Raw genomic sequence first — 15,232 nt, forward strand, 5'->3', positions numbered from 1 at the left:
GCTCTGAGCCCTGTTTATGGCGGTGGTTACGTGCATTAAAATTCATAGAACTGTGCATAAAAAAATCAGTTTTCCTGCTTGATAATTAAAAAAACATATTTTTTTAATCATCTAGAGTGAGACTGTATTCATTTGGATACCTTGGTATCTTGTAGACCTGCCCTGGCCAGCTCAGTAGCCACTGGCCACACGTGCCCAGGCTGGTCCAACGTGAGGTGTGGAGGAAGTGTAAAGTATGTGCTAGACTTAGTACAAAAAACCCACATTTTTTTTCAATATCTCAATAATTTTTATGTTGGTTACATGTTGAAACAATACTATTTGGATAGATAGGGTTAAATAAAACGTGTTATTAAAATTAATTTCACTTCTTTCTTTTTGCTTTTAAAAATATTCCTAGAAAGTTGTAATGACAATGTGTAGCTCGCGCTCTATTTTTATTGGACAGCACTGTTCTGGGTGACACATGAGGGACGAAAGGGGTGGTGGGGGGAGAGCTGGACTTCTTTCTCTCCGTCTCCATGGGTGGGTGTGGGATTGCCCCGCAGGGCTGAACAGGACCCATCAGTCCCCTGTGTTCCCGGCTCTCCCCCGTCCCAGTCTGGCTGAGACGTGACGCCCCTCTCAGTATGGGCTCCGCTGCCTGTCTGTCTGGCTTTTTCTGACCTCTGGAGGAGCCGAGCAAGGTGAGAGCATTTACCAGAGGTGGAGCAGGTGATGGTTGGATGTGGAACAGCACCGGGCTTTGTGAGGCTTGAGATGGAGTTCATTTTAGCCACTAGTTAGCTGTGTAGCTCTGGATCATTCTTAACCCTAGTTTCTTCATGTGTAGAGAATAACAGTTCCCTGGTGTTTCTGCACCTCACAGGGCTGGGGTGAGGACAAACGCACGTGGAAAGACCCAGTGGTCCTTCAGGTGATGATGGTTTTGTGCTGGAACTGCTGCTTGGTGTGGTGGTTGCCCTCTCGCCTCAGCCTCTGGTTTTCCTCCCTCCCTCCATCCCTCCCTCTGTCCCCACTCCGTCCCTCCCTCTGCCCCTCCTCTCTGTCTCTCAGTTGAACTCCGCCGGCACTCTGCCCAGCTTTTCTCCCTGATTCAGCACTGAGAAATGCCGAGGCAAGCATTCCCATGAAGCTGCTTGTCAGCAAACACCCACTCCTGCCTCCAATCCCTGCCGTGTGTCGGAGACGGGCCCGGGCTCCACGCAAGGCCAGGGTTGTGCCAGCTCCCAGGGCTGACTCAACCCCCACGGCCTGCTGCCCAGACACTTCAGCGCTGCGCTCCCAGCCTGTGAGACTGGGAACTGGAGGCCCCCAAACAATGCAACAGTCTGGGGAATAGGCCCTCCAACTGTCTACACAGGTGGCAGCAGTTTTCCTGGATTTAGTTTCAAAGGCATAAAAGCCTTGGTTTCAAGCCTTAGTTAGTACCGGGTCTGCTTTTCTCACTCTCTCTCCTTTGCCTTCAGCTCCACTGAGCTTGTACTGCTTACCTCGTTGCTTGCCTCCTACAGCTCCCTGTCAGCATCAAATACTAGGTATGTACAGTGGAGCTTATCAGCTATATAGATTTTCCTCAGAGATGTTTACAGGTACCTGTCCAGACATGGCATGCATGCGACTCTGTGGAGGAGAAGTTAAACAGACATGAGTGGTCTTTGGAGCTGCCACGTAATGGTGGTCATGACTGCTACCTGGTAGGGTACCTTGACCACCACCAGGATTTTGAGAGCTACAGGGTCCTGTCAGATCCCAAGTCCAGAGGGCTGTGGTTTAAAGGCCCCTGAAGCAGGCCTGGGGTGGGACCTCAGGCCCTCCAAAGAGCCCCATTCCGTGCAGTGTCAGTGTGGCCTGGTGGCCAACCACATGGGTTTTGGAATCTGGCAGCTGTTGGTTGGCATCTGGGCTCTTCTCCTAGGAGCCTCCTGGGTGCAGAACCTAATCTTCCTGGGCCTTGGTTTCCCATCTGTGACCTAGGATCACAAAACTTGTCTCACAGCTTGTTGTGAGATTGTAATGCCAATGTAATAGCCACTGCTGGGTGCCAGGCACCATGCTAGCCGCTCACAGGGGTTTTCAGATTTAATTCTTATAACAACCCCCTGATTCAGGGATTGTGTTTATCTTCATTTTACAGATGAGGAAACTGAGGCTTAGAGAGATTAAATAATATGCCCAAGATCATACAGTTGGCAAATGTGGGAAAGGGGACTTGAATTCTAGCACTCTGTCCCCATGCCACCTGTAGCCGATCTCTATGTCTACGCTCAGGTGGAGACACGGTGGGATGCAGGCAGCCGAGGCCTCCCCAGGGAAGCAGGGAGGTGGCAGGAGTTGAGAGGGATGAGCTAAGGTCTAGGTCTCCAAAGGGTGCTCCATTGTGCAATCGGATGTCACTTACAAAACACGAACTCAACAGTAAAATTCGAGAATTTCAAGAAGGCAACTGTAGAGTGTTAAACCCCAGTTCAGGGCCTTCTGGGCCTGAGGCCCAGTGTGATGGTCAAACACTCATGAAGCTGACACTATTTTAAACGTTTTTTATGGCATATACTTTTCTAAAGTGAGAAGTAAATGCTTACTTTGTGTGTATGTATGTGTGTGGCTCTGGCCTTGTATCGAGTTTGTTAAATTGGGAGTGGACTCAACTACGTGGATGTGTAAACACCTGTCAGCAGCTCAGCCTGTGACTTGGGAAATGAGTGTCTGGGCAAGTCTACTTTACACAGAGTCTCTGCTGTCCCTGCAGTGGGGCTGAAGCCCATACAAGGACTCTGGAGCTTACAGTGCCCTGCCCTGCCCCATTCAGAGAGTGTTTAGTTCAGACCTTCCTTGGGAGGTAGAAGGGTGCTGTGGCTTGTGGCTTTGATTCCAAGGACTCCAAATACTTGGGTTGATGTTCCCCAAGTAGTCTAAATGCTTGGGGTTATTGGTCAAGCTTCTGACGCTGCCATTTTCTAGCCATTTGACCTTGGGCAAATTGCTTAACTCTTTTGGACCTCTGTTTTACCATCTATAAAATGGGTATTTCGTACCCATCTCCTATGACTCTTTGGACATGATAAGTGACAGTGGTGTGAAAAGCACCCAGCCCAGTGCCTGACATTTATCGGCTATTCTGTGAATGTGGACCACTGTTATTACTCCTGAATTTAAAGCAGCTGAATTTAAGAATTGTGTGTGTGTGGGGGCAGTTCATTATCAAACTGAAATAGTACCAGGAATAAGATGAATGAATGAATTCTGAGAATTTTTCTCAGTAGTTGATCATCTAATAATACTTCTTGAGATGTGTTCATTGTTTTGTAGTTTACAAATCCCTTTTTCTTTACACATAATTCCATAATAGCCTCACAAAAGCCCAGCTAAGTATGAAGATCAAGAAATGTATTATCTTGTTTTACAGATTGAAAAGCTAGAGGCTCAGAGATTTACAGCTGCTCATTCATTCAACAGTCGATTTATGAGCACTTACTATGTGTAAGACACGATGTTAGGTTTGGGGATAAAAATGAATAAGTGATTCTTTTCCCTGCCCTTTTGAAGAAATTACTGTGGGCTAGGGCAGGCGAAGCAGGCTTACAGAAGGATGCTGCACTTCAGGCAATGTATTTGTCAGGATTAATCAGGTGATGGTGCAGGAACAGCACCAATAAATTCTGATGGCTTAAAAAAAATGATTTATTTCCTATTCATGCTGTTGGTCCATCCATGCTGTTGGTCAGCTCATGGCACTGCTTCACCTAATTTTCACTCCAAACCAGACAGATGGAGTAGCCGCAGACTGGAACATGGCTGGTGGTTGCGGCAGGAGGAAAGAGAAATGAGAACACGTTTCACACCAGCAATCAAATTCTCCGCACGCAGGCCAGATTTTTAATATGGTTCTACTCACCACAGGCGGCAGGGCAGACAGTGAAGTTCTACCACGTGCCCAGAAAGCAGAGTGCTGGAAATATTTGGTGAACTCCAGCTGGGAAGGCTTTGAAGGATGGGTAGGAATCAGGTGAGTATCAGTGGACTGGGGTTTGGTGGCGAGAGTGGAAGGTCAGAGATGAAGCTGAGCCTTAAAGAGATATAGGGAGAGCGGGATGGGAGAGACAGAGGCAGAAATGTGCAAGCAACTGGGGGAAGGAATAGTGAGCCTGCCAGTCTGGCTGGAAGAGTTTGATTGGGCAGTTTAACAAATACCGACTCAGCTCCTATTGCGTATCAAGTGCTGGGGATGCAAAGAAGGAAAAGCATGGTATCTACCTTTGAGCAGTTCACAGTCTGGTAGAAGAGCTAGGTTTTGCACATAGAACAATGGGAATCAAAATATAAGAAAGAGTAGCCAGTGCTTATGTTTGCCACGGAGTCTTCCAACATCTAGACACATCTGAATTCATCTGATCACCACTGGAGCTCCAGGAGTCACTGCTATTACTATCCCCATCTTATGGCAAAACTGAGGCATGGAATGGTTAGTGGGTAGCAGAGGTGGGCTTCAGATCCAGGCCCTCTGGTTCCAGTGCCTGTGTTCTTAATTGTAACAGCTTCACTTTACTGCTTTTTGCTTGGCAACTCATGAGTTGGGGCTTTTCCCATAATCTTGGATGGCAAGTAGCTTTGCCTTGAGATCTGAAATGACAGATTGCTATTGGCTGCCTTGACCTCCGTGTTGGAAATGTTTCCAAGACCAAGCTGGGACTCAGGGGGAAAGAATGATGTGATCAATTGGCAATGCCTGCCATGAGTGTGAGAGGTGGTATCATCAGCACCATATACTTGGTAACCCTGGTCTATTTAATGCCTAGAGCAGAGTGGGTTTAATCAATTTATTAACAAATACAGAAACTCAAAAGCAAACAACTAATCCATTGGCTGCCTTCCTTACTTTTCTATTTTCTTACTTTAAGACTCTATCCTGCTTATGGCAGCACAGGTACTCCTTGTTTGAACAGTTAGCTTACCTTTCTGGAGATTAATGTTGAAAATATCAAAACTGCAACCCCTCAGGCAAACATAACACCTTAATTGTCAAAACAATAAAAATATCAGCCATGGCAAATGTTCAATTCATAGCACCCCTGGTGCATTTATCAGCTGGGATGGCATGGCAATGGTACTACTAATAAAAAAAGGATTCTAATTGCTGAGTCTGATTTCTGTACAGGGAAGAATCCATCAGCTGACTTGGGGAATTCAGCTATAACAGAATCCAGCTGTAGCTTGCATCAGTAGTGGAATTTCCTGCCTGGAAATGTTGGGAGGCTTTCCTTTGGAGGGAACATAGTCTTTTCCCAGCCCCACTCCCAGTCTCTTTTCTTGGCTTTTCTTTCTTGGGTACCACTTTTCCCCATGCTCAGACTTTCATTTCTTTCATATTCCTTCCCATACATACCTAGGAATGGATCTCAATTTCAGTTGCATGGAGATGCCAATGAGGATCTTAGAACTCAGTTGATAAATAGGTTTCTTCTCCAGGGTCAGCTCCCCTCAATTGCTTGTGTCTGCTGAAATGCTGAGTTGAGGTTTGCAGTGAAAGCCTGAAAGCATTTGGGATTGATTAGTGATGTCTGCCATGGGTATGGGCTAGGAACAATAATTTGTGTAGGTACCCACTGGCTCTGCCAAGGTGGAAAGCCCGCACTGTTCTCATGGCTGTGATGTTAGTAAGTGAGCTTGGGGTTTGGTCCTAGGCGATGCTAGTTCAACTCTTTTCTCTTCCTATGTGAATCTTGGATGTGTCACTTATCTTCTTTCAGTTGTAGAAAAACTTGGGTGAAAATAATCCTGCTTATGGAATGAATGTAGAATATTGTAGGACTGATGCACATTTATTCAACAAATATTTGTTGAGCACAGTGTGCGGTGCTGGGGATACAATATGGATGTGGTTCTGCCTGCACAGAGCTTATATTCTAGGGTGGGGACATATTTGTTTTCTATTGCTGTGTAACAAATCACCACAGATTTAGAGGCTGAGAACAACACATTTTAATTTCACACTTGCTGTGGGTCAGGCTTAGCTGGCTGCTCTGCTCAGGGTCTTAGAAAGTTGCAGTCAAGATGTCCACTGAGCTGTGTTCTCATCTGGAAGTCTGGAGGAAAATATGCTTCTAAGCTCATGTACCGTGTTGGAAGAATTCAGTTTTTTACCACGGTGTGACTGTGGGCCCTGGTTCTGGTTGGCAGTCAGGCAGATTCCATCCGCAGGTCCTAGAGGTTACCCATGACGAATAGAGGTCTCCTGCAGTTCCTGGCCACACGGGCTCCTCCAACAGAGCCAGTTACTTCATCAAGCCAGCAGGGGGTCCAGTCTGCTGCGATGGAGTCTTATGTAACCTAATGTAACCACAAGGGTGACATTCCCATCACCTTGCTATATTCTATTGATATGAAGCAAGTCACAGTCCTTCCTATAATCAAGAGGAGGGGATAATACCAAGGCAGGACAAAAAGAGGCAGGAATTCTTGGGGGTCACTTTAGGGTCTCTCCACTACAGACACATACAAACAAGAGTTTATAAGAGGATATGTGTGTATATGTGTATATATATATATATATATATATATATATATGACATATATACAACAATAACAATAGTGTGATAATTGTTATGACAAAGGGAGATTCAAGGTATAAGAAAGTACATATCCAGGCACTTGAATAATCTCATTGTAGTTAGGGAGGACTTCGTGGAGGATGTGGCTTTTTGAAGCTGAGACCCAGAGGGTCAGTATGATTAGCTCTATCATAATGTGCTCTCCAGATATGATTTCATCTTTTTTTCATTACCATGTGCCACCCGGAATTGGAACAAGTCTTTAGATCAGGTCTTTCCAGGACTGATTACAGTGGTGCCCTTTCCATAATTGCTCTGGGATCTCTCCTTTGTTATGCACCCTAAAGAAAGTCAGCTCCTGGGCTCAGGTTTTGCAGGGTGGCAAGGAGATAAGTACCAAGCCGGGAGGGTGATGATGGGTCAGGAATGGGATTCTAGGGATGCTGCTGTCCAGCCAGTGTCAGTTCCCCCTGATGGGAGGGAAGTCCCCAGGGGTTCCAGGACAGAGTGAGGGAACCACCATCTGTTTCAGATGAGGCCTAAGGTTGAAGGACCTTGTCAAAGCTTTTCCCACTCCATATGGGTCTGTTTAGAAGTAGAGCAATGACAGTTGTCATCCGGAGTCATGTTCTAATTTATTAGGATTCTGATAGGCAATTCTTATAATAATGCATCATAGTTTTGAGTATTTGCTATGTGACAGGCACTGCCTAAGCCCTAAGTGCTTGAGTTGGATTACCTGTCTCAAGAAGCAGCTCCCTCCATGTCTTCTAACACACAAAGTGCTGGCCCAAGGTTGTCTTCCCCTTTCTCACCACCTACTAAAATTCTCATCCCTTTTGTATTATCTCAAGTCTCTCCTATCCTAAGAAACTGGCCATGTCCACTGCAGCGCATGTCAGCAATACCCCCAAGCCCATCAGCGCATTAGCCTCTGTCTTCCATCACGTGCCAACAGGAATCACAGCATTTTGGTGCTCCGTCCACCTGTCCCTTTCCAATACACTTCTACCTATGATCTCTCCCCAGGACAGTCTGACCGCCTTCAGCCTGGTCTCTCTGCCCACAGCCCCGCTTTCCCTCTGCTCCATCCTGGGCAGCGCAGACAGATTGGGCTTCCTAAAATTGAGCCTTGATTGTGTCACTCTACCACTCAAAAACTTCCAGTGCCTGATGTTTAATCCACCAATTTTACTTTCAGCAATTTATCTTCCAGCCATACTTACCCATGTGTGGAATGATGACTTTTATACATACTGACTGATATATTACTTATAATAGCAACAGATCTGAAACGACCTGCATATCCATCAATGGGGGGCTTGCTGATGAGGTCTGGTACATTTACATTGTGGTTTTTAAGCCTGGTTGCACATTCAGGTTACCTGGGTGTGGTACACTACAATGAATACAAAATCTCTGCCACTCCTCCTATTGAGAGGTAGAGTAAAATTCCCCTTCTCTTAAATAGGAATAGCCCTTGTTTAGGGACCTGCTTGACCAATAAAATAGGATCAAACAGATGGTCTGAGACCTCCCAGGCCAAGTCATAAGAAGCTTCGTAGCTTCTGCACTGGCCTCCTGGCACTTTGACTCTGGGATGAGCCTGCTGCTATGTAAGAAGTCTGACTGTCTGAGACCTCCAAGTGAGCTGCATAGAGGTGGGGGAGAAAGGGAGCCAGGGAGAGGAAGAGGTCCGTCTGGTCCCAGTGGGGGCAGCCAGCCCAGCCCAGTCCCCACCCATCTGAATGAGGAAGCCATCTTGGACATTCTAGTGTCTGCAGACATGATAACCAAGGGGCCCAGCTGATGCTGGAAGAAAGGCCCTAGATACGTGGTTCCAACTGAGCCACCCAAGCCACCCAAACCACCCAGTGAGGCCCTCAGTCACTGTGGAGCAGACTCAATTCTGGGCCCTGCCCCCAAATTGTGAGCATAGTAAAACAGTTATTGTTTCATGCTTCTAAGTTTTGAGGTGGCTTATTAGAGATAAATAGCTAACTGGAACTCCTAGGCATCTTTCAAAATCTCCCCAGGCCACTCTACTGAACAACCATGTTGAGAACCACTGGTGTATACAGTTAAATGCTCCAGGGACATCATACAATGTTGAGGGAAAGATAGAAAGTTACCAGAACAATTTTTATACTATGCTACCATTTGTGTTAAAAAAATATATATATGTAATTTCTGGAATAATACACAAGAAAGTTGTAAGTAATATTTGCTGGCTCCAGAGATGGCAACTGGATGGCTGGGAAACAGAGGAAACATTTTGCTTAATACCCTATGATAACTTTCACATTTTAGAACATGTGAATGCTCCAATTCAAGGGTAAATAAATTCTGTCTATTGCTTACCTGGAAAACTCTAAATCCTTTAGTCTGAGCTGGCCTGAGCCTTCATTTCCAGGTTTGTTACTCACTTCTCCTATTTTATACCAAAAACTGGTTGTGGCTCTTCTATATAATTTTACCATCTCCTCATTAAAAACACAAACCTTTAAGTCCGCCTAGTAGCTGCTGGAGTTTTGAGCACACCCTCCCCAACACCTTGAAGATTTTGGCTCCCAGCTCACTGTCACTCTCCAAAACTACTGCCCCAGTTCTTGGCGATTCCAGTACTGTGTAACCCAGTGCCCTACAGTGACCTTCTCCACCGGCTTACCTGAGCCGCAAACTCCCACGGTCATTCCCTAGAAGGGTGCTGTCCAGTAGAACTCTCTGTTTTGATGGAAATACTCTTTATGATGCTGTCCAATAGAATGGCCACTAATTAATTAAAACCTAAATAGCCCCATGTAGTTTGTAGTTTCAGGCATTTTTAAAAATTCCACTTTGTTTTATTGCGTTTTTTTGTAAACTGAAGGTTTGTGGCAACATGCAAGCCTATTGGCACCATTTTCCCACTGTTCTGGGAAGACTTAGAATTTGCTTACTTCATGTCTCTGTCACATTTGGTAATTCATGCAATATTTCAAACTTTCATTATTATTATATTTGTTATGGTGATCTGTGATCGGTGATCATGACTCACTGAAAACTCAGACGATGGTTAACATTTTAACAAATTATTTTAATATGAGGATACTTACTTATTTTTCTAGACATAATGCTATTGCACACTCAACAGACTACAGTATAGCATAAACATAACTTTTTATGCACTAGGAAACCAAACATTTCATTTGACTTGCATTCCTGAGATAGTCACTGTATTGCTGTGGTTTAGAACTGAACCCACAACATCCCTGAGATATGCCGGTACTACGTTGGACAGCACAGCCTGGACCATGGAATCACCACTGATTGTGGTGTCCCCTTTGAATTGCAGTTTCAAGAACCTGTTCTCTGCCACCTTCTAACTGTCTAGTGTAGTTTTTTAAGTTCCTGACTCCAGTGCCTGCCTGACTTTCTGAGACCTGCCGTCCAGTGACCCTGTTGATTTTTCCCAGTCCTTTATTTTTTTGAATCCTCATGTCCTTTTTATCTAACTTAAATTCTAAGATCCTTTATTATAGTCACTCCCTTGCATACAGCCTCAACAAATGTGTCCCTTTTTCCCTTCTTTGTAGGTACCTGGCTAAAGCTCAATCACGGGGAGTCAGGGCTGCTTACTCGGCACGCATTTCCTTCTTCTGTTCTCTCTTCCAGACAGCTATTGTAAACCTTATCGTCACTCCTCATGCTTCTAATACCACCCCTCTTCTTTCTCAAGTGATAAACTTGATACCTTTTTCAAGGAGAAATCTTAAACAACAGAGGAAATGTCCAGGAACTCCCACCACTTTATTTCCCAGTTTATCCGCATCTGATTTTATATGTTTTGCCTTCCCTCACATTTTTGATCAAAGCCTCTATGCTCCTCTTTTGGGCTGGCCTCTCTCCTGTGCTGTATTTCACCCTCTTTCACCTGTCAAGGACATCATTAGCAATTCTTCCCTCAAGCAATCATCAATGGATCACTCTTATAAGCATATACACATGCTTTAATTTCTCTTCCTTGGGGCTTTGCATTGCTCTTCCCTTTACCTACCATGCGGTTCCAGTAAATATTCACAAAGCTTGTCTCTTCATTTCCTTTGGGTTTTTGCACAAATATATCCTGAACATACTATTTAAAATTGCAAAAATTTCCCTCTCCCTCTTCCTTTTTCACTTTTCTTCACAGTAGTTCCTGCAATCCGATGTGGTATAGACTCATTCATTTGATCCTCCAAAGCAGGGGTTTTTCATATTTTTTTTTCTTTTCATCTCTTGATCTAGAATAGTGTCTGGCAGATAATAGATCCTAATGAATGTTTGTAGAAAGAACAATCCAGTGACCTCCTTTCTCTTATATTCCTGCTGGTTTGTAGCAATGGTGTGGTTTTTCCTTACAAAGAGAGACAGCTATTCAGAATGATGTTACCATGCACTGCTCACGCTCAGAAGTTCTTACAGAGGGGAGCTTCTCAAAGCTCTGCATTTGAATTGCCTGGGGATCTTGTTATGATGCAGCTTCTGATTTGGCAGGGCGGGGTTGGGGCCTGAGATACTGCATTTCTAAGCAGCAGCCAGGTCATAGAGATGCTCTGATGCAGACCATACTTGAGTAGCAAGGCTTGCTCATATTAAGCCTTGTTCTTATTTTTTTAAAAAATAGGGTGAGCATAAATATTTACACAGCACATTTACATGTTTGCAATTGTCAACATGACCCTGAGTTCAATCAGTTCTGTGGGCAGTGCCTCTGTGGCTGTAGGTTACAATGTTGATGGAGAGCCTCATCCCTCAGTGTGTGTGCCCTGGGAGGAAAGGTTGGCCAGTGCAGCTGTTACATGATGACTGCCCATTGTTCTGGAAAGAATTAGATTTTTTTTTTGCGCATGAGTGTATGTGTGCAAAAATATTATTATTGATGCTAATAAGTTTCCTCAGTGAATTTGCCATGTTTTGGCATGAAATCAATGCCAAGACAAGGCTTGCCTTTCTGCTCAGGTTATTGCTCGGACGTCACTCTGCTTTTGTCTAGATAATAAAGTGGAGAGTTTCCTATAAGAATCACCAGCAGCGGTTAGTTTTAAAATCACAGTCAGGGCCTCCCCATGCAGTCTGTACGTGCCACAGAGGGGCCCGCCATTGGGGGCAGGGCAAGCAGAGACCCAAGACCAGCCAGCACCCCTTTGTCAAGCCAGGTGCTCCGGTGGGGTTGCACTATCCTTTTCACCTAGAGGGGGGCCCTCTTTGCCAAGTGAACAAAAGTGCCTGATGTTTGATGGCTCTGGAGCTGAAGCTAAAGAAACCTGTCTGGGAAAACAGAGAGCACCGAGCACAGCACTCTGATTTTAGGGGAAGCGGGGATACTGGGTGAATGCAGGAGCACGTGGCCTTGTTTTCATTGGGATCAGCATCGGCATCCTCATTTACTGAGGGCTTACAATGCGCCAGGTCCAGGACCAATTGTTTTACACACATTGTCTCATTTGTTCCCTGCAACAAGCAATCCCCAGAGTTAAGTGTCATTATTATTGTTATTATTTCATTCTCATTTGCAGAGATGTAAACTGAAGCTTGGAGAGGTCCGGCAACTTGGCTAGAGTCACAGAGCTGCAGTAAGTATAATTTTCAAAAATGCAAATCATGACTCTCAGGCAAATGTTAAATGATCCTATGTCAAAGATTTTATTTCACTGATTAATTAGTACAAGAACCAGTGAGATGTTAAAACTTACACAGAGAGCTTTAGAGAATTTAGGACTATGCAGACGATTTAACAAAGAAATTGAAGGAAAGTGTAGTAGGCTGAATAATGCATTCCCCCCAGAATGTCCACGTCCTGCCCCTGGAACTTGTGACTATGTTGCTAACTTACATGTAAAAAGGACTTTGCAGGTGTCATTAAGGATTTTGAGATGGGAGATGATTTTGGATTATCTGAGTAGGTCCTGTGTAAACGCAAGCATCCTTATGAGAGGGAGACAGGAGTGTTAGAGTGAGAGAGAGAGAGAAAGAAGAGTGGAAGCATAGGTTGGAGGGATGTGCTTTGAGGATGAAGGAATGCAGGTCACCCTTGACGCTGGAAGAGACCAGGAAACAGACCCTCTTTTAGAGCCTCCAGAAGGAACCAGCCCTGCTGACACCTGATTTTAACCCAGTGAAACTGATTTTGGACTTCTGGCTTCTAGAATAGGATAAATTTACACTGTGTCCAGCCCCTAGTGGTGGTAAATCGTTAAAGCAATGATTTGAGTTAGATAAAAGGCGGTTTAATGTCCAACAGGGCTAAATGCCATAATCCTTGGAACTAATTCTCTTACTAGAGTTAAATTATTTTCATTGTTACTGGACTAGAATATACAAGTTAACCTCTGCTCCTACAGAGATGCAAATTGCCTAGTCAGTAGGAAGTCAAGTCCAGGACTGCACTGAAAGAACACTCAGTAAACTCTTCTGCATATGCTCAGGTTTCTCTTTTGGACAGTCAGGAGGTGGAGGAACTAGATTTGAACCAGGTTCTTCTAAGTGCAAAATTCATGCATTTAATTGGTAAGGGACACACCTTCTCATTAGCATTAGTAGACTAATACGGCAATCTGAGACAAAAGAAAATTGTGCATAGGAACTGAGAACACAGGCCGAAGATTGCCAGGGTGAGTGTGCATCAGTCCCTTCGTGGTGCTTCCCCTAAACAGAGGACCACAGCAAGAGCTTTGCCCCCTTCTTAACTCTGGCAGTGGACATTCCTGCTCTAGCCCTCAGAAAACTAATGTCATGCTTTTCGTAGGTGGTTCCGATAGGATTCTTGTTGGTGTAACTTGAGAGAAGTGGTGGGAAGCTGAAATACCTGCCTGCACTTCTCCCCACCTTGCTCAGGAGCAAAGGTGCCTGAAAGCCTCTTCTTTTAAAATATATCACTTGATTAAGCATCATAACACCTTATCTGCTAAATGCTTGATAAAGGTTTGAATTGCATGTGGTTTGGGGAAGGGAGAGGTGAAGACTTTGGGACTGGAAAACAGCCAGCAGGAGCGTGAATGGTGTCAAGAACCAGTATGGCATTCTTAAAGAGATGGTGCGGTGAAGGTCCTGACTGTAGTCGGGAACTTTTGTAGGGAAGTGAGATCTTCCCTGTATGGTTGGACAGGTAAAATGTGGCCAGTGTCTTGATTGAGGCTAGGGATGTAGGTTTATCTTACAGGACACTCATTCTTGACATGGACTGAGCAATAGAATAAACTGGAGAGAATTAAGAAATACTAAGGCACAGATCCTGTACTAATTTGCTAGAACTGCCATAACGCAGTACCACAGACTGAGTGGTTTAAACACCAGAGATCTACTTTCTCACCATTCTGGAGTGTCAAAATTCAAGGTCAAATTGTCTTGGAAACCCCAAGCAGGGTGGTTCTTTCTGAGGCCTCTCTCCTTGGCTCGCAGATGGCCATCTTCTCTCTGTGTCTTCACAGGCTCTTCCCTCTGTAATTGTAACTCAAATTTCCTCTTCTTATAAGGACATTAGATTGGATGAGGGTCCATCCTGAAGACCTCATTTTAACTTAATCACCTCTTTAAAGATCCTATCTCCAAATACAGTCACATTCTGAGGTACTGGGTGGGGCGTTAGGGCTTCAACATAGGAATTTTGGGGGGGAAGGGACACAATTCAGCTCATAACAGACCCTGTCTCTAGATACTGATTCAAGTGGTCAGGAAGGGGGCTGGGGCTTTGGTATGGAACTCTCTATTTCAGTGCATGCCCAGGAATGAGAACCACTGCTGTGGGGTCCATAGTGTAGGCGACTAGGAGTGGAAGCTGGGCATGAAGTGGGCAGAGTTATATGCTGGTGAAAGCCTTGTACCTGGCACCCCACTGCCCTCACCAGTGGGTGGCTTTGGGAAAATCACTCGAAAATGTTGAGATTTGGGGGTTCATCTCTAAAGGGAAGACAGAGCTTTGCCTGCTTCCAAGCAGGACCAGGAGCTTCCTTGAGGTTCCTTGCAGCTCTAATATTTGGAAGCAGTTGTAAGAAGCAGATACGGTGGTGCTGAGGGTTGGGGGAGAGGAGAAGAGACTCAGTTTTAATGTGCTGTGACCACCACTGCAGCCACCCCATCCTGGCACCGTTATCACCAGAGCAACCTTATGACGCCACCATCATCATGAGCATCATCCCCGTGCCACTGCTGTCCCGCTGCCTGCTGCCATCACCCCTCCTCCCCAGCTGGCATCACTCCTGGCAACTCTAACGGCAGCAGCTGGCTGCCCCATGGTGATAGTGGCACAGGTAGTCATACACCATTTTAGAACTGGATCCCTGAGGCCAAGTCACTCATTTCATACTGGAGGAAACTGAAGTCCAGAGAGGTTAATTGACACATTCACGGCCCTAGAGCTATTCAACAGAAAACCCAAGTCCCAAATCCTGTCCTTTGGCCTCACATTGAATCCTTCCCACGTGACCTCAGCACAGCCCATCTGTGGGGAGGCTGGCCACTGAGACCCCCATATTTCTCTTGTGCTCCATATTTCTCCTCCCAAGGGGCTGAAATATTCTGGCTTAAGGGTGGGACATGACTCTTCATTGTTTTCAGTTAGGACTTGGTCAACAAACTGACATAAACCCAAACAAATACTGACTAAGCAAAAGAGAAACTTACTGGTTCAGGGAACTGAGAAGAACAAGTGCAGTCCTGGTTTCAGG

General features: G+C 45.2%; 1 long non-coding RNA gene across 16 annotated transcripts in view; it reads left to right on the plus strand.

Annotated features, from left to right (window-relative positions):
• The window catches only part of LOC108390496 (uncharacterized), a 76,097-nt gene that overhangs the window by 4,739 nt on the left and 56,126 nt on the right, over positions 1-15,232 (plus strand). For 10 of the 16 annotated variants that reach the window (XR_012128456.1, XR_012128449.1, XR_012128450.1 and 7 more), the window contains exons 4-5: positions 3,901-4,006; positions 12,086-12,142. The exons of 3 other annotated variants lie outside the window; for them this stretch is intronic. This is a non-coding gene — a long non-coding RNA (uncharacterized lncRNA). The remainder of the gene's footprint in view (positions 1-3,900; positions 4,007-12,085; positions 12,143-15,232) is intronic. 3 more of the 16 variants (XR_012128451.1, XR_012128454.1, XR_012128448.1) reach the window with 1 other exon arrangement.

The sequence above is a fragment of the Manis javanica genome, chromosome 2 (assembly GCF_040802235.1).
Source record: "Manis javanica isolate MJ-LG chromosome 2, MJ_LKY, whole genome shotgun sequence".
Classification (NCBI taxonomy): Eukaryota; Metazoa; Chordata; class Mammalia; order Pholidota; family Manidae; genus Manis; species Manis javanica.